Genomic DNA, 23,853 nt, shown 5'->3' with positions numbered 1-23,853 from the left:
GGACTCAGCTGGCCTTAACACAAAGGCTATACCAGACCCATCCTAACAAAGCTTAAAGGCAATCCTCAAAAACATCAAGTAGACTTATAAGTAACTAAATGCCTCCCACCACTAAAGAAAGACAGTAAAATTCTTAACATCAACAATGTAACATTCACAATGTCCAGTGTTTAATGAAATTGCTAAACAAAGGGGGGAAAAAACCCAGGATGATGGCATTCTTATTCAAGAGGCAAATCAGTTAACAGAAACAGACCCAGAAACCAAAGGGATGATGGAAGTAGTAGATAAAAACTTTATAAATACTTTCAAGGAGTTGAAGAAAACATAAATATATTGAAGGAACAAAAGACATCATAATGAAGAAAGGGAAACTATACGAAAGGATTTGATAGAAATTACAGAGCTAAAACAATACAGTATCCAAAACAGAGTATTGATTGGATAGCATTAACAAATTAGACACTGTTGAAAAAAATCAGTGAACTTGAAAAGGGGCAATAGAATGTATACCAAACTGAAGTTCAAAAAAGAAAAACGGAAAAAGCTTGCAGAAATAATAAACAGCACCTCAAAAATAATAAATAAAGAGGACAATATCAAAAGGAGAAAAGAGATATATTGGGGCAGGAAAACTGTGAAAAAGAAAAAGTAGAACAATATTTTGAACTGAATGGTAAGAAACTCAAAACAAAGTTTGTCAGTTGTAGTTACAGCAATGTGTTGAGAGAAATATGTAGCTCATGTTTTTTTGTTTTGTTTTGTTTTTTGTTTTGGCACTGGGGATTGAACCCGGGGATACTCTACCATTGAGCTATATCCCCACCTCTTTTATTTTTTGAGACAAAATCTCATTAAGTTACCCAAACTAACCTCTAATTTGTGATCCTCTTTGCCTTGATCTCCCAATCCCCAAGTCTGGGGACAGGCATGTGTCACTGTGCCTGGCTTAGCTCTGCTTGTATTTGAAAAAGGCATCTTTAAAAATAATTGTCTGAGTTACTAACTTAAAAATCTTGAAAAAGTAGAGGCAAATTAAACCCAAAATTAATAAAAAAGAGAGCAGAAATAAAATAAGAAGCTGACAGATGATAGAAGAAAATCAATGAAATAAAAAATTTGGTTCTTTGAAAGAATAATAAAATGGGAAAACTCCAACAAGACTGAAAATAAAACCCACAACAAATTGCCAATATTGGGAATAAGTGAATAATAATTATTATAGATCCTATGAACATTAAAATAGTAATAAGAATATTAAGAAAAATATATGCAATGAATTTGACAATTTATATGAAATGGAAAATTCCTTGAAAGACAAAAATTATTGAAATGAATACCAGGTGAAATAGAAAATCCAAGTACTCCTATATCCATTAGATTTAATTTGAATTAAAAACATAGTGAAAATTTCAAATTTGCTTAATAAATTAAAAACAAATTAACACTAGGCTCAGATTCCTTTACCATTAAAGTTTATGAAACATTAGCACAGAAATAAGAATTTTACATTATATAAGATATAATTTATAATTATGTATATAATTTACAGTATATAATTTGTATAATATAACTCACCTATGAGACCAGTATAACCCTTGCTCCAAAACCAGAAAAAAACATCAAAAGCAAAACACTATGTTGCTCATGAATATTAATGCAAATATCCCATGAAAACATTAACAAATTTAATCCTGCAATATGAGAAAAGGATGCTACTTCATGACCACATTTAATTCATACCAGGAATTCATGGTTGGTTTAACATTCTAAAATAAATTAAGGTAAAACATAAATTAATATAATTATGTCAATAGTATAGAGAAGAAATTCTATTTCTGAATTAAAAAAAAAACAGCTCTCAGAAAATTGGGATCAGAAAAGAATTTCTCATTATGATGGAAGATATCTATGAAGAACTACAGCTAATATTGTGCTTACCAATGAAAGGTTGAACACATTTCTCTAGAGAAGGAGAACAAGGAAAGATAATCAATACCATCACTTCTATTCAACATTACATTTCTGCTTCTACTCCATGCAATAAAACAAAACAAACAAACAGAAATATGAATAGGAAGGTAAACAGAAAAACTCGCCTTCATTTGTAGACAACATAAATGTGTCTGTAGAAAATCCTGGAGTCTAGGCGGCGGGGAGATGGAGCGAGTGCACTGACATTGGTACATTGGCGCAGACCTGAGTGTCCTTGGGCTAGACAGTGGGACATCCAGCTTCTGATCCACCTTTGAACCATCTTTGAGCTAGCGACGAAAGAACAAATTAAAAATGGGTCATGTTGAGAAAGGCAAGAAGATTTTTGTTCAGAAGTGTGCCCAGTGCCACACTGTGGAAAAGGGAGGCAACCACAAGACCGGGCCAAATCTCCATGGACTGTTTGGGCAGAAGACAGGTCAGGCTCTGGATTCTCTTATACAAATGCCAACAAGAACAGAGGCATCACCTGGGGAGAGGATACACTGATGGAGTATTTGGAAAATCCCAAAAAGTACATCCCTGGAACAAAAATAATCTTCGCTGGTATTAAGAAGAAGGGAAAAAGAGTAGACCTGATAGCTTACCTCAAAAAAGCCACTAATGAGTAATAGCTACTGCCTTATTTATTACCAAACAGAAATGTCTCTTGGCTTTTTTATGTGCACCATAATTTAATTGATGTGATTCACCAGAAATCAGATCATGAATGACTGACAAAATTATTTTTGTTGGACAATCCTGATTTAAATAAAACTGACTTGTGGTTAATTAATATTTTGGTTATATTCCTACTTCAGTAAATTCTATCATTGTTTCCCCTTTTTAAAGTTATGGTTGGACTTAATTAGTAATGTTCAGTATTTCACAAAAATGGTGAATGACATCTGAAAACTGGTTTTATATTTAGGTTTATAAAACTGATTATGTGAATATGTTTAAATATGGGGAAAATCCGTTCACTCTCTCAGAACCAAGCATGATTCACATTTGTTTCAATTTGTGTTCATTAGCCTATTAAAGGCAGTGGTTGAAGATAAGGAAGCAGTGTCTACTTTATATTTTTGTTGACCATGCCAATTTAATTAGGATTCCATGTATCTAAAATGCTGTTCTTTCCTTATGGAAAGGCATTTTAGTGTGGTTTATGTATGATATTAAATAAAGAATATTTAACACTTTTCACATTTTATAGTTGATCTATAAGTTCAGATGCTTTTAAGTCAGCATAATACAATAACAAGTTAGACTTTACTTTCTAATTCTTTATTTTCTAAGACTAAGTTATCATTCAGGATTGTTTTTAAACAACTATTCAGAAACAATACTATGGAACATCTAGGTGGTTGGTATTGGTGCTTTTGCCAACTTATTAGATGGAAAGATTAAGGTAAAAGAGATATACCCATCAGTTAAAATTTATAAAATATGTTATCATAAGATTTAAGATCATTAAAAACAATCACAGATCATGAAAAAAAAAGAAAATCCTAGAGTCTATAAAAAATTATTGGTACTAATAAGTGAATTTAGCAAGGCTGTGATATAGGTAGGTGTTAATTATTGTTGCAAAAGATTACCTCAAAAATTAACAAGTTAAAACAACAAACATTTGTTAGCTCATGGTTCCTGTGAACCAAAATTTGGGTGCAGTTCAGCTGACTTCCTCTGGCTTGAGTAGTCCTACATGCTGCTATGGAAGTGTCAGCCAGGACTGCATTCTCATCTGAAGGCTCAATAGAAGAAGACCCACTTTCACTGTCACTTATGTGGCTGTTGGCAGAATTCTGTTCCTCATGGGTTATCGGGTTGGGGATATCAAATTTTCCCATGCTGTCTTTAGACACTTCCATCAATTCCTTGGCAAGCAAGCAAGAGAAAGGCAGCTAGTATTAGTAAGGTAGAAGTCAGTATATTTCTATAATCTAATTTGCAAATATCTCATCTCTTTACCATATTTTGTTTGTTAAAAGAAAGTCACTAGGTCCAGCCCACAAACAAGAGTGGAGCAATATTACACAAGGATGTCAGAATATCAGAAGGGATCCTTGGGGATCATTAGAAGTTGTCTACCACATGCAAAATACATGGACACTATACAAAAAGCATTTTTTCCATATTCTAGCAACAAGCAATTAAAAAATGAAAATTTAAAAACACATTTAAAAAGTCAGGCAGGGTGGCATATGTTTGTAATCCCAGCAGCTCAGGTGGCTGAGGCAGGAGGATTTATTTAGAGACCCTGTCTCTAAATAAAATACAAAAATAGGCTGGGGATGTGGCTCAGTGGTCCCCATGTTCAATCCCTGGTACCAAAAACAAAACAAAACAAAACAAAACCTAAAATATCAGAAATACAAAATACCTAAGGAACAAATTTTATGAAATATGCACAAGCCTGCTACAATGAAAACTAAAAACCACTACTGAGATAAATGGAAACAGATCTAAATAGATGAAGAAATATATCATGCTCATGCACTGGAAAACTCAATATTGTTATAATATCTGTTTTTTTGCCAAATTCATCTGTAGGTTTAATGCATTTTGTCTAAGTTGTTCTGTAGAGTCAATGTAATAGCAATCAAAATCTCAGCAGGATTTTTGTAGAAATTGCAAATGAACTCTAAAATTCACATGGAAATGCAAAGGACCTGGAAAAGCCAAAATAATCTTGGAAAAGAAAAACAAATGTGGAAGATTTAAATTATCTTATTTCAAGTCTTAATGTAAATTCCAGTAATTATGACAGTGTGGTATTACCAAAAGAACAGACAGACTGATTAATGGAATCAGGTGGAGACCAGAAGTCAACTCACACTCACATGACTTTGACAAGGTGCCAAAGCACTTTAACACCTTTAAGAAAGAAATATTAAAGGGATAACTGGATATATGAAAATAATGCTAATACTTCACATCATACACAAAAGTTAATTTGAAATAAATCATAAATGATAAAATTTCTAGAATACTTAAGAGATTATATGTGCAACTTTGAAATAGGTAAAGATTTCTTTAACAAAACCCTTAGAAATCAATTAAACAAAAAAGGATTGATAATATGGAGTAACTGAAGCATTCTACCCTTTAAGAGATGTTTTCAAAATGAATTAGTAAGGTACATACTAGCAAAGAAGATTCCTGATACATATATCTTACAAAGGATTTGTATGTAGAATATACAGATAACTAAAACTCCTACAACTTATTAATAAAAAGGCATCCTTTTTATTATTTGTACTGGGAATAGAGTCCAGGGACAATTTGCCACTTTCATTCCTAGTTTTATATATATATATAAATATAAATATATATATATAGTTTTATATATACACACATGTATAATTAAATATATTTAATATGTAAATGTTTATATAATATATATGTAATACATATTTATAAATAAATAAATATATATTTCTTTTTTTAAAAAAATTTTGAGATAGCTTTGCTAAATTGCCAAGGCTGGGTTTGAAATTGTGATCCTCTTGCCTCAGCTTCCTGAGTTGCCGGGATTATAGGTGTGGGACACTGCACCCAGCTAAGCAACATAATTTTTTAAAATGAGTAAAAGACCTGAAGAGGAATTTCATGGGAAAGATACATGAGTGGCCAAAAATCATGTAAAAAATGCTCAATATCACAAATCATGAAGCAAAATCAAATTACAATTATCATGGGTTATCACTGTATATCTGCTAGAATGGCTAATATTAAAAAGACTGACCATTGCCAAATGTTTACAAGAATGTAGAGTAACTAGAATTCTCATTCCCTTTTGGTGATAGCTTAAAATATTATAACCAGTTTGGAAATCTGTCTGAAAGTTTCTCATAAATCTAAATATAAACCTGTTTTATTACCCAGAAATTTAATTTTAAGGTATTTATCAGCCTTTTTGAGTTGTCTTTGTACCCAGAACCATTATGTTCATGATAAGAACATGTTAGGAGCAAATTTTTTAAACAAGTATAATAGATATGGGTTACTAGGCAAAATACACAAAGAACACCAAAAACAACTATGGATTAATGAGGAAAAGGCAGCTCAAGAGAAAAGTGGCAAACAGGATGAATAGGCAATGCTCAGAAGAGCCTACTTAAAAGGCTTTTCTACCTAACTGGTAATCAAGGAAATGCCAATTAAAATAAGATGGCAAGAAAATTTTAAAATTCTAACAATACCCAGTCTGGGGAGATAATGTGGAAAAATATGAATTTATCTGCTGGAGGAGTGTGGATTAGTATAACCTCTTTGGAGAATAATTTGGTGGTGTGTGCTGTACTTGAATATAAGCATGCCCTTTGATTCCACAATTCTATACCTAGCATTACCCTTAAGGAAAAAAAATGTGGCAACCTAGATGGACTTCAATAGATGAATGCATAAAGAAACTGTGGTATATATACGCAATGGAATAGTACTCAACATTAAAAAAGAATGAAATGATTGCATTTGCAGGTAAATAGATGGAGTTGGAGAATATCATGCTAAGCAAAGTAAGCCAATCCCCCAAAACCAAAGGCCAAATGTTCTCTCTGATAAGTGGACGCTGATACATAATGGGGGAGGGCATGGAGAAAATGGAGGAACTTTGATTGGGCAAAGGGGAGAGAGGAAAGGCGAAGGGGTATGGGGGCAGGAAAGATGGTGGAATGTGATGGACATTATTACCCTAGGTACATGTATGAATGCACATATGGTGCAATGTATACAATCAGAGAAATGAAAAGATGTGATGCAATTATATACAATGAATCAAAATGCATTCTGCTGTCATATATACATAATTAAAATAAATAATTTTTTAAAAAATGTATGCATGCACAGGAACCCTGTTAGTGATAGAAAAATAATTCTTGAAGCACATATGTGTCCCCTGATATTAAAACAATTAATTCTATATATTCACACTTTGTAATAACCAGCAATGCAAATGAGCTACAGTTACCTGCAGATCTCATAATTATATTACTGGAAAAAAAAAACAATGACAAACGGATGTGTATTGCATGATGGTGGCATGATGCTGTAGCTGAAATAGCTTGATTTGTTTGGGTCTGGGTAGATGACAGATAGATGATTGATAGACAGAAAGGCAGAATGAATTAGCATAGCATGGTAGTCAGTAGCACAGACTGGAGCTCCAGATTCCTGTTATTTAACTTCTCTGTGTTATAATTTTGCCATTTGCTGAATAAGGATAATTGTAGTATCCAACCCATTGGGTTGTTATAAGGACTGAAAATGAGTTAATATTTGTGAAGTGTTTGTAAAGCACTTAGTGAACCTGCCAGAGAACCTATATCTGTTAAATAAATACAAAAGATAAACATCAGTTTCTGGAGAGTGGTCCTGGGTGTGGCAGAGAGAAATATATAGAAGTCTTCCCACTCAATTTCAAATATCTTATTTTTCAAGATGGATGATAGATATGCAGATGTTTTATGTTATTATTTTTGATGGGTCAAAATATTTCAAAATTTAAAAAGGAGTCACGAAATATTTCAAACATATCATCAAACCTTCAGGGGTAAGGGGAAGAAAAGTTATAATTAGAAATTGATACTGTGATATATTTCAGTTATCTGGGAAGAGAAACTCCCTTAAATCTGCCAGTCTGATTTTTTTGCACCTTCAAATTTGGTAATATTTTCTGGAATGTGTCATGCATAAATTAGGAAACCTCTTACACCTGGCCTGAATTTGAAAGCATCCCTAAACCTAAGGGACCAAGCACTAGCCTTGGAATCAAAAAACCTGCATTCTGTTCACACTTCTGTGGCTGATTCATTTCGAGTCTCTGGGCTGGTCTATCTCCAGTGACATCCTTATGCTTCCTTTTATTTATCTTTAGAATGGATATGTGGTCTTCCACCTATTTCAAATGGCAGGCATGGAACCATCTTTCCTTATCTTCAGCACAGAAGGGAAAGTTAAAATTTCTTCCCTCCCCTCCCCCACTGCCTTTCACTAACTAGCAAAGAAGTTTATTTTATTTTAATGAAGTCTGTGAAAAATGATTCATGCTTGAAAGCAGCCTTTTCCCTTTACTTAATGACAGCTTCAGCTTCTGAAAGTAAGCTAAAAAGTTGAAAAATCCCATGTGGTTTTCAGAACATAGAGAGGAGCATATGTGCTGTGCTTTCAAAAATTTCTTTGTTAGTGGGTCTATTGTACACATAAGCAAGAACAGTCTAGATCCTTGGAAAGCGAGAATCACAAGAAAAGTCATCTCCTAATTTTCCAATTGTTTGCTTCCCAATTGTTCACTTTAGGGAAAACTGTAAAACAACATTGTAATGGGGAGAGCCAGTCACCTTGATATGTTCATGCTGTTGCATTTCTGAGAAAAAGCATGTGTAGTTTTCTTCCTCCTTTGTCTGACTTTAGAATTCAGAAGAAACTATCATTTATTTAAAAATAAAACAACCCCCAAAACTGCTTATTCTTTTCCATGCTGTTGGGAATTACATACTGGCAACCAGAGAGTCTGGTCTTTTGGGCCAATTTGTTTGAAAAATAAGAATGTGTGTCCAGCCCAGCTGGTATGCTAATGGCATCTATACAAGCTTTTTTCTCTTATTGTAAAGAAGAAAGTATTTGGCTTGAAAGGTTGTCCTGGCTCATCCTGGTCCCCCACCCCATCTCCTTTCTCTTTCTCAGGTTCCCTGCAGTCAGCCAGCGTGGTGGGCTCCAGATGCATCTCTGGTTGACTGGGGTCCTGGGTTTCCATCTAAACAGAGGTTTGATACAGCTCAGAGCTGTCAAGCATGGTTGCTCTTTCTTTTTAAGCCCACATATGCTTGAAGGGGAATTTAATCCTTGCATTTCTGATTTGTTTACACTATAAAGAGTTGTGTTGTGAGAGCGATGTGATGTCTGTGAGACTGTTTGAACATTTTAATAAAGCTTTGTGAAAAAATATTTTCTCTTGAAACAGGAAACCAGATTTTGCCATGTGTAAATAAACATAAGATCAATGAGCTCAAAGCTCTCAACCTGGAGACTCCAAACGAAGCCACACTTAAATAATCAATATATTTCTTACCTTTGTTTGTCTGAGTACAAAGTTCCCCCATGCAAATGTTATTTCCTCTTTTGCAGATGATTAGCACAGGGCTACACAGACACCACATCACAGGATTCTCAGGATTCACTCATTCTTTAGACATTCATTGAGCACCTGGAATTGTCAAATGCAGATACCAACAGGAGTCAGACAGTTTTAGATCCAAGGAGACTATGGCTTGTGGTCTGGTTCAGAAAATACTTACAACCAAATTATTATGGTGCAAGTTGTCAAGTGCAATAGCAGTAATGCATTTCAGATATGAGAGGATCCCAGAATGCATTTGAGTCAGCCAGAATAAGATCCAGGAGCTTCCTGAACTTTAAGGGATGAGAAAGATTTGCCATCCTGAGTGAGGGAGAGGGCACTCCAGACAAGGAAAGCCAGCATAGATATGCATGCCTGTGTGTGTGTGTGTGTGTGTGTGTGTGTGTGTGTGTGTACTCACTAGAATGTATGTGCCTATATTATGGAGGTTAGGAAGAAGGATTTTAAAAAAGCAAACAAACAACAAAAAACAAGCAGTTTAGCTAGATGCAGGACAGATGAGAACAAAAGGTGAATGGGAGATTTTATTCTGGGCAGATGGAAATTTTTTTTTTTAAGACTTAGCTCTTAGGTAACTTCATGGATGATGGACTGGGGAGGGTTGGGAACCACTGGAGTCAACTAGAGCTCTTCCTACCCTTCAGGTTTACGTCAATCTCTGTCCTTGTATAAATGACTCACCAAAAGTCTGTGGTGTTTCCAGAAGTAGAGGGAGCCCCTCTGGAAATCAAACAAACCCACATCCTCTGGGAGAAGAGGCTGCAAAGGGATCCTGGGGCCAGATGGAACAGCTGCTTCCTATCATCCAGACTCTTTCCTAAATTCTCACTGTTTCTCACCGGCCCCTATTGCAGCCTTGTGACTTGTTGCTTCTCCACCTTTAAAATTTAGATCCGAGTGGGAAACAAAAACATCCCTTTTCCATATTTCTTTTCAGCATGGCTGAGAGGTAGTCATTTCCAGAAGAAATTTCATTTTAAAAAGCACAACCATGGAAAACAACAAAGGGAAAAAGGAAAGGAAATCAACAAAGAAAATACAAAAAATTGTAAAATAATTATGCTTTTAAAAATGTAGATTTTTGTGTCCTAAGATAACCAGGATTCCTGCCAGCCCCTGGCTATACTCTATGTTCTCCCTGAAACTGTTATGGGAAAACTCTTGGCTCTCTTATCTTCTGTCCTGCCCCTTGGGATTCCAGGATTACAGACATGGAGTAAACACTTCACACTGTCAATACTGCAGTAGGCAGTCCCCAGGCGGGCAGTGGGGATCTGGCTTTCCAGGGTGTCAACCTTTTTTGGAAGAAATGATTTTTCCTGGTGATACTTTCAGTCTCTCTGTGGTGATCCTGGCTCAGGGTTAAAGGCCCTGGCAATTTGAATAGGGGCACAGTATAAGCCTTGTCCCCAGAGTGGGAATATAAGATCCAATGTTTCAGACATGTCTCTTATATAACCCTTGCTTCTACCATAACTAACTGCGTTCAAATGCAGACCTTTTGTTACTCCTTGTGAAAACTATCACACCGGTCTGGCTTATGAATGCTATGGCATTTTCTTTTTTAAAGCTTAATTCTGATCTAATTGTTTTTTCCCCGTCATCTACCAGACTGAGAATCTGGTGAGCAATACCAGTCCAAATGCCCAGGCAAATCTCTCTTACTCACACAACTTGTACTTCAATCCAACTACAATAACCAGACATACTATTTCCCAAACATGTCTTTGCTCACATGGGTCCTTCTGTGGGTTATGCCCTATTTCTCCAATTCAATGGGTTGAAAATCCAAACTATTATTAAAAATTCATTCCACGGCTGGGTGGCTCAGTGGTAGAGCGCTTGCCTAGCACAGGAGAGTCACTAAGTTTGATCCTCAGCACCATATATAAATAAATTAAATAAAGGCGTTGTGTCCATCTACAACAAAAACTATTTTAAAAAATCATTCCAGAGGTATTGACTTGGTAAACTCGTTATCTTTCTATTGACATTGGCTTTACTCTGAGTTTTTAAAGAAGGTTTTATATATCTCCTTTCCATTTACTTCATTCTCTTTCCCAGATGAAGTTGTAGAGTCATTAAAAAACAGGAATAAAGTACTTTATAGATAAGTATGGAAGTCAGATAAGAGATGGTGTAAATTGGTAGCTAGAGGATTACCACACAGTAGGCACTATACAAGGGTCATCAAAGTGTAGAGCAATGATTCTAGTGTCAGAACCAAATTTAAACCCTGGCTCCCGCTGACTAGTTTAGTGACCTTAAGAGTTACTCAATCTCATGAATTCTCAGTTTTCTCATCTGTAAAAAGAGGTCGCTCACCATTGTTCCTTCTTCATGGTGGTGTTATAAGGACAAACAGAGAGTAGATTAAATTATATCATAGATAAATTTAATCTAGTCCAGTGCCTGGCACTTAGCAACTTCTTTATAAACCTCTGCTATTCTGGGGACTGCAAGAGTGGCGTGTACACAAAGACCCACAGGGAAGATTTGCTGAGTAGATTTTTATTGGAGGCCTTGTACCTCATTGGATGGTAGACTGCCTAGTATAAGGCACACTGCTAAATAGCCCCTCTAGGGAGAGTGAAATGGGAAAATATTCTGACTTACTTGAGTTTCCACCATTTTGAAGACAGCAGCAGTGGACTTCAGTTAGGTTCTCTAGGTGAGAATATTTATGGATTCTACATTGATTACATTTAAATGACACATTGGACAAAGTTGCAAATACTAATAAAGGAAAGAAAAGAAGGGCTGGTTCCGATCCTCGTAGTTCAGTGTACTCTAGAGAGTGTTTTGTCCAGTTGCTTTGCAGGCTGAACCTGATTTCCATTCCTGAAACACTGGCTGCACATTGCCTGTGGATATCAACCAGCCAACCAATTGACAGTCTCAGTTTCCATCTCTGTTCTGTGGCGTAGGCATGCATTGCAGGAAGCCGATCAATTATTCGCAAGCTAGATATATGATACCATCTCAAGCACTCCAACCACAGCTGAAATCCAATTCCATCAGCTGGTTTGGATTTGGAGGGGAAATGAAAGTCACATTTTGGAAAAGTGGGATGCATTCTGCATGTTACAACTGATGTAAAAATACAAAAGTAGCAATGGAGACATTCCCCAATGATCTATCCCTAATTATCAATCCCAAGGACTGATAGTTAAGCCCTTGGTTTAGTAAATTTATAAATTTTGATGACTTTCATAAAACTTCAAATTTCTTAGCTGTTAAAAGAGATAATTATGTCCCTCATGATGTTGTTTTAAAGATTAAATTAGATAGTAGACACAGGGACAAATTACTATGGAGCTAATGAAGCTTAAGCCCTTCATTTGCATAGACCCCTTTCAAGACTTGTATTTAACTTTATAAACATGTATCCTTTTTCTGAAAGAGATTCCAAAATCACAGTGGCACCAAACCCCAGGCACCTGGCTCTGCTCCTTGATGGATCCACTGGGCAAGTGCTCAGAGGGCAGGACCAGCTCACAGGTCAGCAGGATCTGAGAACTAAAGAGCAGATAGGAGTCTCTCTGGTGACTCCTGAGTTTATTATGTGTCTACTAAGTGCCAGAGTGACTTGCCCTCAACTAATTGCCAGTGCTTAAAAGGGACCTGAGCAAATTATGCTCTAAAAAATATAAGTTGATGGTGGCTTAAGCTGTTATTTCATTTAGTGGCACCCGTTTCATGACTGAAAACTATTCCTAAGGGAGTCTGTGTTAATGGAAGCATTTCAGGCTCAGTGACTGGGGCAGTGAGGCTCCAATCACATCACACCAGCTGGCTGTAGGGCCAGCCAATGCTCTGGTTTGACAGAGCCTTCGTGAGACCTCGGACAGACCCAACCTGGCACATAGTAAGGGACGCAGTACCTTTCAGCTGACAGCCTCTGCTCCAATCCTCCTTCAGGCAGACACACAGGGTATCATTTTCAATCCCCATCTCCCTTCCTTCTACCTTCCTTCCTTCCCCCTCCCCCATCCTTCTTATCCTCCTGCTTTTCTTCTTCTACTTTCTTTCTTCCATTTTGTGAGTCATGATACAAATTTCTATCCAAGATAAAAATGTACTTTACTTCACCCTTTTGGCTGTGATTAAGTTTTGTCCACAGCAAGGACATTGCTGTTTCCATGGAAACCAGTACACTCTAAAGCCGAGGAGGTTGACAGTACAGAAAAGTAAAAAGAAGGCAAAGAGGCCTGCTACAGTTGCTTTTCATCTACCAAGGGAGGGTGGAAATCCAGGGGCTGGAGAGGAATTTACAAGGTCACTAAATTATATGTGCACCTCCCGAAGAGCTGCAATAAAATAATTCTGGAGATAAGAAAATGTCCTTTATTTAAAGAAAACCAGGTTTCAAATCTCCTTTGAAAAGGCATTCAACTGTTACTTTCTAAGGGCAATTATTCAGCAGTTGATTCAAGCAATGCCTGAATACTGGGACAACTCCTGTAGCCCAGTCAGAACCCAGCAGTGGTAGATGATAACCGGGAAGAGCTCTCCAATTCCCCAGGATGAAGACCCGGGCTTGTTCACCTTCATATCCTCCAAAACTATTGTGCTCAAACTTTGCTGTCTTTAATCCTAATCTCTTTCCTACCTTTAAAATGTTTTTTTTTTTTCCTAAAGAAGGGCACTTATAATTCCAGGCTCACTGTATTTATTATATGCAACATTTATACTAGTTGTAAGCATATAGCAATGTTATAGGAGTACTGTTGCAAGTGAATATTAATGCTATGACTTTAGCAGAAAAAACAAACAGAATAATTCTCTGGTAGTTGACAGTGGATGCTGGAATCGAGGGAGAGTGTTCAAGATTTCATGCCTGGGGCACTACAGCACTTAGCACACGTCAGGGCCCTACATATTTGTTCATCAGAGATGAAAAGAAGCGTTGATTAGAATACACTTGGGGTAATCACTCATATGATTCAGGCAAAGGAAAAAGGAACAGCATTCTGCCCTTAGACTATACAAAGAAGTATAGTCTGTGTACAGCCGTAGAGCTGTGATATGAAGAAGAGAGTTACTAGCAGGAAGGATCTTGGCATGGTGAGCAATACTTTCCCCAACGCTAAAGCTTCAGCTCAGGGTGGACTTTTGAGCTCTGGTTCTCCTGGGCCAAGACCAGAAATATCACCACAGATAACTACATGCATTGCCTCTGGGTGACCTGCCTCAGCTGGATTCCTGTCTTGTCACTTGCTAGCTGTGTTATCTTTGGCGAGGGGAGTATTCAGGGCTTCTTCAATTCTCTTCTTAAAAATGGGGTGATGATATCTACCTCAAGTTTGAGATTAGCTGAGATAAGTATGTACACCATATAGTGTGTCTCCTGACAAAATAGTGGCTATTATTGTTCTGTCATTTTGCCCTCCTGATGAAAGTCCTTGAAGGAAGTTGACTCAGCCCCTTGTTTACAGATTATGTTGCTTAATCTGGAGCTGAGCCCCCTCACAATACCATTCTCGTTCACATTGGTGCTGTCATTCATTCTGGTGCTTACCCTTTCTATTTCTAGAGGAGCAAAGTCCCAACAGGAGACAACAAGGCCTGGGCAAGTTCAACTTGGGCACAAGTCCCCACTGCTTGGGTCTGCTTTATCCTTCTCCTGCTCTGCTCTGGTGATGCACACACTGCTTTCTGCTCCCCCCGCCTTTTTTTTTTTTTTTTTTTTTGGTCAGGGTAGAAGACAGCAGACAGTTGGGATTGAAAGAAACCAGGACAGAGGGACAGATGCTGCCTGGGCAGTCTCTTCCCCTTCCTCCTGCCTTGAATGATGTCCAGAGCAGAAATACCAGCCCTGAGTACATGTGACTCTCACCAATGCCAACAGTCTTCTATTTCCAGAATTCTGATTGTGGAGGAGAATACCCCACCATTATTTGAATTTTCTTCTAGCCAAAACATTTCCAACAGATCAGCTGTGCTAACACTTGCCATCATTATGGTGACTACTTCATCCATGCGGATTCCCAATCACTAACCTGACCTCTCTCTCCCTTAGAGCTTTAGCCTTCCTCTCTCAATCCCCTCTGAACTACCTTCCACAACATCCTTCTAACTTTCTCCTATACTCACCATCTCCCCAAATCAGAATCTATATCATTCCCAGAGATAAATTTCTTAAACAAAGTAAGATCATGAGTAGGCTGTGCATGCATAAGGCTCTGAGTTCAAGTCCTCCCAGTGCCACCAACAAAAGAGACTGCATGCCTTGTAACCTAATGCTATCTGTGGTTCTTTGCTGTTCCTGATATAATGCCCAGGTTCCTCATCATGCCACATTTAGTCCTCTTTAGTCTTGCTCCTTCCAGCTTCCAGTTACGATCCCTCCTTGCACCCCAGAGAACCTACTTGGAGTTTTCTTTGTGCATCCAGTCCATCTGATTGCTTGTGCTCAATGGCTTAACGGCCCATTCCCTTCTGTCCTTGGGCCTGGTAACCCTCCACCTATCTTTCGAAGTTTAGTTTAAACAGAGTTATTTAAAGAGATGTCTATGAAACCTCTCTCTGTCTTTCTCTTGGAACTCCCCAACCACAGCTCTTTACTCAACCTATACTCTGCACCTAAAGTATAGGTGCAGCCTTTGGTAGCTCCTACTTGCTGTTGCCACTGTATGTTTATCCACATGTCTTTCCATTACTCTGTGAGCCCCTAGAGGATGTGGACCAAGGCTTGTTCATCTTTGTAACCCCTGTGCTTATCACATTTCCTGTAAGAACTGAATCTCAGTAAGAACTGAGTAAATATCTTTGTTGAATGGATTATTAAATAATTTAAAAATTTCCAAAAGGCCAAGTCAAGTCCATATAACTAAAACATTGAATAGGACAGAAAAAAAGTGCATGGAGAACTTGCTGCCCTAGAATGGCAGGGGCTCCATCACTATCTTCAGGGGACTCTAAGGGGATTCCTGAGAAGCACCACACTGAGCAAAATTGGGGGGGAGGGGTGATTAAAGTAAAAATTATGCTGCTAGCCACATGAGCATATGGCTTTGAAGGGCCCAGGTAAATATTTTTTGTAAGACACTTGTCTGTATAAAAAATTTTATTATAAAAATATATTATAAAATTCTTGGGCCCATGGCAGGTGCAGTAGTTTAGTGATAAGGATTTTGAAAAGTGGATAGAAAAGAGGTACTTACCCATTTCTTCACAGTCTAGTCAGTGAACATGAAGACATCCAGACACTAAGGTTTCCTGTTCAAGTGCAGGAGCCATCTCGCCATGCTCTTTACTGTCAAATGTGCAGGTCTTAGCTGATTTTATATCTCTCTCCACAAGTAAAAGGTTGCAACCCTGTTATTACACACAATGCCATGGCTCTTTAGGACCTTTTATATTAAAACAATATATATTTTGGCCTCTGTAGTTCCTGAACAGCAATTATTTAATGGCGGTCACAGCAGAGCTCATCACACTGCCTCATGCAGTCTGCAGCCCACGAATACTCCAGTGGCTCTCTCAAAGGTTGGTACTGTGCTTCACTGATGAGGACCAAAAGTCCAAATCTTATCCAAAGTTTGCAGAAAAATGTGAGCAATAACTCGTGTTCTGGTCATGTAAAGATTTCCTTCTGGAATTTTACAGCCTAGGTATAGAACAATATTTCTCTTTATAGTGCAATCAGTATCTTTCTGGTATGGGATCTCTCTCAGTGCTGACCACCTACCTGTACACTTTCATCAGAGGGGAAGAAAGGCAAAGGACCTCTGGGATGAGTGAGAAAAATAGTACTATTTTATATTTTTTTAAAAAAAATGTTGGTCCTTCTTGAAAACTAGCCCTGAAGACTAAGACATTCATGTCAACATGGAACACAAGAGAGTATATCAATCAGAAGAGTCTTTTGGGTGCAGCCTTTGGAGTCTGCTCAACAGGTAAGATGAAGCCTGTGGGATCAGTGACCATCATGAGTGCCCAAGCAGAGAAGCTGTACAGGGTAATGGATATCTGAACCAACTTCCCCTGTTTGGGTTCTATAGATCACGGTGGCACTACAAATGGGTGATAGCCAGCAGGGGCTCACAAAATCCAATTCAAATCCAAGAGTGGGCAGTGGAACATCCTGAGTTTGGAGCCGTAGTCTTACCCCAAATCCAATATCAACAAGAGTCACCCCAAATCAGTATGTCAGCACTATTCTGTTGACCTGCTCTTGTAGGGTCCTTTGAATGAAATACCTTGCAGTCCAATGGTTGTGATTTGTGGTTAAATGGCTGTCTCAGAACCCCATTGTCCATTGGCTGGAGCCATCCTCTAGACAAATATTATGAACTTTCTTAGGCTGTCTGGTTAATCCCATACACTGGGTTAGAGGGTTGGAGAGTATCTGAATGGAGAAACTGGGCTGAAGCCTACAGAGTTCTGTCTGGCATCACAGTTCTTCACTCTGAGTCTTGTGTTCCAGAGGCAGGGCCACCTTTGAGGAAGGTTTGACAAGTGCATGACCCTCTGAGGCTTGGGGTAGAGCCACTTGCCTATGTCCTGATAATTCTTTTTTGGACTGGGGATTGAACCCAGAGGCACATCCCCAGCCCTTTTAAATTTTTTCATTTTAAGACAGGGTCTTATTAAGTTGCTTAGAACCTCACTAAGTTCCTGAGGCTGGTTTTGAATGTGCTGTCCTCCTGCCTCAGCCTCCTGAGCCACTGGGATTACAGGCATGTGCCACCACACCCAGCTATGAGCCCCTAGAGGATGTGAACCAAGGCTTGTTCATCTTTGTAACCCCTGTGCTTATCACATCTCCTATAAGAACTGAGTCTCAGTAAGAACTGAGTAAACATCTTTGTTGAATGAATTATTAAATAATTTAAAAATTTCCAAAAGGCCAAGTCAAGTCCATATAAAAAGTATTGAGTAGGTCGGAAAAAAAGCGCATGGAGAACTTGCTGCCCTAGAATGGCAGGGACTCCCTCACCATCTTTAGTGGACCCTAAGGGGATTCCTGAGAAGCACCACACTGAGCAAAATTGGGAAGGAATGATTAAAGTAAAAATTATAAGGGAGAATGAAACAAGCCTCTGTCTCCTTCATGTAATGTAGAGTTGTTTTTGTATAAACTTTTAGGGTCATACTAGAAAAGAGAGAAAGCAGGATACACTCCTCTGTAACTCCCAGAGGGAGAATGTTGGTTCGTAAAGGAACTGAATCCTTTAAACTAAGAGGCAACAGTATTAAAACAGAACAGGCTGGATGGATGCTCCCAAAGGATACTCAGTAAGTCCTATAGGTACAAAGAGAATGATTTCTTTCAAAGATGTTTGTATCTGGGTTTCTTTGCTAAGTCACATCAGAAATCAGTGAGCAACAAATTATGCATTCAATAGAGCTTAGGGAGAAACAAACATTGTATAAAGAAAAATCAGAGGTGATGGGCAGAGGAAATACAGATTTCATCCCAAGTTGGTCCTCCTGGGAGGACAGTAGGACCTTTTCCCAGTGGGATACCCTCCTCCAGAAGACAAAGTGAGAAGGCATGGTAGACAGACTCATGAAAACCTGCCTCATGTCCTGTCTTTATGGGAACCCTTCCAGTCTACTGGGTTATAGTTCCAAATCTGAACCCACTTATTTTAGCAGAGTAGATCTAGAACATTTCTTTGCATAACTACAGACAAAAGCTCTGCCTTCCACATAACATTCCAGCAAGTAATTGAAATAATCTACACAGAGTGACCAAAGACAGTAAAACAGAGCCTCTGGCTTTGCCATTTTGTACACAGTTATCCTTTGCTAACTGTGGGGTTCCTTTCCTGAAACAGACATGGCAGCAAAGCAGAGAGTTTGTAAACTTCCTAGAAAATAGAAGAATTCATGGGGGAGGTAAGAACAGAAGTGTGCTAAATATTTTTTAAAACTAAGCACAAAACAAAATCACAAACAAGCAAAAACCCCGATTTGTTGGTATTTAAAATTTTCTCCAGGAAGTTCCCCTTATCTTGGCTCTTATTAAATTGTTCAGAAAATGTTGGTAGGAAAACATGCTTACTGAGAGAGTTTGCCACAAGTTCTATTCTTAAAGACTGTACTCTTTTTTTTTTTAAAAAAAAAATTTAACCTGCCTATATTGACTGAAGATGCAATGTGTTAGGCTGCATATGATGGCACACACCTGTAATCCCAGCAGCTCAAGAGGTTGAGGCAGTAGAATCACAAGTTCAAAGCCAGCCTCAGCAATTTAGCAAAGCCTTAAGCAGCTTAGCAAGACCTTGTCTCTAAATAAAAATAAAAAGGGCTGGGGATGTGGCGTAGTGGCTAAGTACCCCGGGTTCAATCTTTGGTATTAAAAAAATGCAGTGTTAGAAATTACTTTGGCTTTGTACCCTTTATTCTTTTTGAAGGACTCAGAAAATTGCCCTTGTGACCTCACCAGCTACCTTTCTCTGCCACTTGTTGAGGATCGGGTATAGAGGTCTGCTCTGCTATCCACCTGCACTATTAAAAGGGTGTAACTAGTACTAACCTAACCATTCCAGAGACTTGACCACAAATTCTAAAACCAGGTGAACACAATATAAATATTTGAATATTTAAAAATTTTAGGACAGAAATATAAAATAGAATTACTATTACGGTAATTAAAATTATGGTTTGTAAAGGATGTATGTATCCCAATGAGTTCACTGCTAACATGTAAAATGCTTTTATGAGATTTGAGAAAAGTCTCCCTTCCTCTAGTTGGAGATATTTTCAGACTGGCACAAAGCTCACTGGCCTCTTTGCCTGGGCAACCCCATCAGTGTACAACCAACACAACTGTACAGAGAGAACTCAATCCTAACAACTCTCTATCAATTCCCCTATGCAGCAAGCCCTAGCTCAGCTTCATCTGCCTTCCACTTGCCAACTAACTGTGAATGTAGGGACTGTGTCTTACAGAGCAGAAATGCAACAAATAGTTGGTGGTTGAATAAAAGAGTAAATTTAAAAGCATTCAATGTAATAAAAAAGTTGAAAGGATAGAGCTGTAGAAGAAACATAACTGTCCAAAATATTTTGTGTCACATATAAATATCAGAAAAATTTTTAATCTTGGGATCAATTACCCTTCATAGAAATTCTGTATTATATATTTGAAAAGGGCATACAGCATCCTTACGGATAGTGGCAGATAGTTAAGTGTAAATTTCTAAGGGTTTTGTAGTAGAAAGGTCCAGAAATCAAGGAGACCAAAGAGGAAGTCTGCTTTGCTGATTTCCTTTTTCTGTCCTGAGCGTGGTGAGTATTATGTTTTAAAAGAGTATAATTTAGATTTGGCAGTAATCAGTTGCCTAGCACCATTATGCTGACACTTCTACTGAGAAAAGAGTTCCAGGCACCTGCTCTTTGGAATACTCAAAACTAGATTGGAGCCTATAGGTGGAATTTAAAACAAGTCTAGTTGGTATGCCTCTTCTTCTTCCCCTTCTGATTCTACTACCCAAAATTGAATACCCTGAGATGTGAACATCAGAAAGGACTGGAAATAGGCATTGACAAATAGGCTGTAAACAGGAGCTTGTACAGATGCATCGTCTGGCCTTGAGACTCTTGCACTTCTTATTTCTATGACAACATTGGATCTTGAAGCTTGTTCCTCTTTGTAGAGATGCAGTTTTTGTTTTGGTGAAAGGGCAGCAAATGCTGTACATTTCAACCAGTTGGCATCTAGTTCAAGTGCACTCTACTAGTCATCTGCTTTTGAGGATAGCCTGGAAGCTTCCCTGACGGCTGGCAGTCACACAGCACTTCTCCTGCACAAGATCCTGATCTGATTTAGAAGGAGAAATGTGCTATTAAACACTTGTAAGCCATTAAGACCCAAACATGCGATTCCTTGACAGATTTAACTTTCTGAACCTAAAGATCCATAGTCATCCACCTCACAGATCAACAGTCACCCAATGGGTTGATAAAATGACTTTAGAAAGGCAACCCTGAACTAACCAGAAATTTTAGAAAATATCAACCTATTTCCGCTCATGAAGCAGAAGGTGCTTTTCTCTTCATTTTAAACTGGATACATGTTAAACCAGGCCCCTGAAAGAATGAAATATCATTAACAACATTTACCTAAGAGCCACCGAAATAGAAAAACGATGTGTGCAACGATCTGTTTCGCAGGAACGAGGCTGAATCAAACATCTGTTAGGCTTCCTTCTCCTCCCTCTCCCCTCCCCAGTGGTTAATGACATCTGAAGCGCTTAAGCTTTGCACATTCCTTCACTAATTAAATTCCTGCAAAGCTGTCTCATGAATCAGGTGCTTTGTGGAGCGAGAACACAGACCCTGCTTTTGTGTCGTTGGTGCTGCCTAGTCCAGGTGGGAGCTGAGTACACGCTTGGCCTGCTCAGGGTCTTTTCATAGAGCTTTCAAGAGTCCTGTTTTTCCCAAAGATCTTCCTTTGCATTTTACTACCTGTTCTGTCAAGACTAAACTTTCACAAAAGAAAGAGATGAAGAATTAAGTTGCATAAATCAAGATTTAAAGATGTGCAAGTGCTGATTTTTTGAGAGGACAGGGATATTTCAGTAACCTCAGTGGAAATAAAGGGAAAGAGAATTGCTTTTTGAAAAAAAAAAAAAAAAAAAAGAGAGAGAAGTCATTTGCCGGGGCCCAGTAGCTGGGGAGGCTGAGGCAGGAGGATTGCAAGTTCAAAGCCAGCCTCAGCAAAAGCGAGGCACTAAGCAACTCAGTGAGACCCTGTCTCTAAAAAAAATACAAAATAGGCTTGGGGATGTGGCTCAGTGGTTGAGTTTCCATGAGTTCAATCCCCAGTAACCCATTGCCCCCCAAAAGAGAAGCCATTCACTCAGCAATTAAGCATGCATTCACTGTCCCTTATGTGTTCCTCACTGCACTAGGCTTTATCTGTGTTTGAATCCCATTTCTGCCCTTAGGGAGCTTCAATTCTGCATCTGAGACCTTACAAGCCTTCGTTCAAAACCAGAATGAATTGTGAGATCCTTCCCTGATTGAAAGGTGATGTGGTGATTGAATTGGAAAGGGAACTATAGATAAAAGGTTCCAATTGATGGATATCTTGGTCCAGGATCACAATGTACAGAAACCCTGGGGACTGGACTTACCAAAACTGAGATCGATTTAAGCGTATACTCTGTACTGTAGAAATACTGCCCTAAGCTACTGCCAATTAAATGCCTATTTTATACCAGTCCTAGTGCTGAGTGCTTTATATGCATTCTCTGAACCTTTGTAACAACTCTTCAAGGTAGTGATTTTCTCTTCATTGTGCGGTTGAGAAAACTGATGCTTAGAGAGTTTGAATATCCAAGGTCATAGGTCCAGGTGTTTCTAAAACCCTAGTTTTTCCTTTTTTTTTTTTTTTTGGCCACAGTATGGGGTAAAAGAGTTCAGAGGCAAGGGAGCTGTCAAAGAAGTCTTTGCAAAGGAACCCAAACAAATGCTGGAGCAGGTAGGAAGGAGGAGGAGGGGAAGCATGAAATCATTTTAATTAGGGAAAACTGAATATACAAAGACACAATGGCATAAATGAGTAGTAACTTCTCCTTAAACCCCTTCTCTTCCAGGCTTCCTTTCCTCCTCACATCAACCTTCCAGAGCAGAAGGTCCTGAATATACAATACAGCCCTGTCGACATCTGCTCTGTCCTCCCCTTTCTAGACAGGTACCATCTCTCCATTTCAGTAAGCCCCAGGCTCCCACCTGTGCTCTGGGGCCAGCAAGTAAATGGCAGTATTCAGATGCAGCCACACATTTATGACTAAAGGACTAAGTGTGCTGGTGTATGTAGCTGGCTTGAGAGAGACTAGCTGCTCCATTCCCTGACTTCATTGCCAAACAAAACCACCTGCAGGTTCCTGAGCGCTCCCTGTGCCTTCTTGCTTCTACAGCTTCACCAAAATTTCTCCCTCTGCCTCCTGTCCACATTGCTGATTCCAATTAGTCATTCAAAACTTAGCTCAATGGGTGCAACATAGGTTAGGATGAAAACCCAAAATGCTGATAGATAAGATATATGAGTATTTTTTCCCATAAAGGGAATCCCAAGGCAGAAGTTCAGAGCTACATGGTGGGCATAATGATCATAAGGAACTCAGATTCTTTAATGGTTATACTCTACCATCCTTAGTCATTGGAGCCTATTCTCAAACCTACCAACTGGTCAACATGGGTGCTGGACCCCCAGTTATCACATCCACATTCTAATTAAAAAAGAAAAATGAAGAGAGAGAAGAAAAGATCTAACTGTGTGATCCCCCATTTAAGGAATCTTCATGGTGAACTCATCACAATGTCCATTTACATATCACTAGTTAGAATATAGTCACCTGATCATTAGAGAGACTCAAAACTGAAATCTGTCAGATGAGGATGTTGCCACACTGAATAGAAGTGGGCTTTGTGTTAATGAGGAAGGGAGTGGATATTGGATAGATAACTAGCAGTATTAGTCTTGCCTAATGGGCACCCTCTCCTGTAAACCTTCCTGACTCACTTTCTTTTTTATCCCTGCAGGTGTTAGGTGAACTCTCTCTGTATTCCTACAGCATCCCTGACATATCTCAGCATTAATATATATTATATCATAACATCATCATCTAGTTTCTTTGCTACTCTCCTCCAATGACCGTGAGTTCTATGATGCCAGATTCTATCTTCATCATATATGAATTTCCCAGTCCCTAAGCAATTATCATATTGCAGCATATCTTTGAATGCTCCTGGGTCTGGACTTTCTACTCTTC

General features: G+C 38.5%; 1 pseudogene across 1 annotated transcript; it reads left to right on the top strand.

The window, feature by feature from the left end:
- The first annotated feature begins 2,274 nt into the window (after nucleotides 1–2,274).
- Nucleotides 2,275–2,726, top strand: LOC308630670 (cytochrome c, somatic-like; annotated as a pseudogene). Its single transcript has one exon. The product of its transcript is annotated as a cytochrome c, somatic-like (transcript).
- The last annotated feature ends 21,127 nt before the right edge of the window (nucleotides 2,727–23,853 follow it).

The sequence above is a fragment of the Spermophilus citellus genome, assembly GCF_964194105.1.
Source record: "Spermophilus citellus genome assembly, chromosome: 11".
NCBI classification, from domain to species: Eukaryota; Metazoa; Chordata; class Mammalia; order Rodentia; family Sciuridae; genus Spermophilus; species Spermophilus citellus.
Note: the sequence above shows the minus strand (reverse complement) of the source record. Positions and strands in the feature narration are given on the sequence as shown.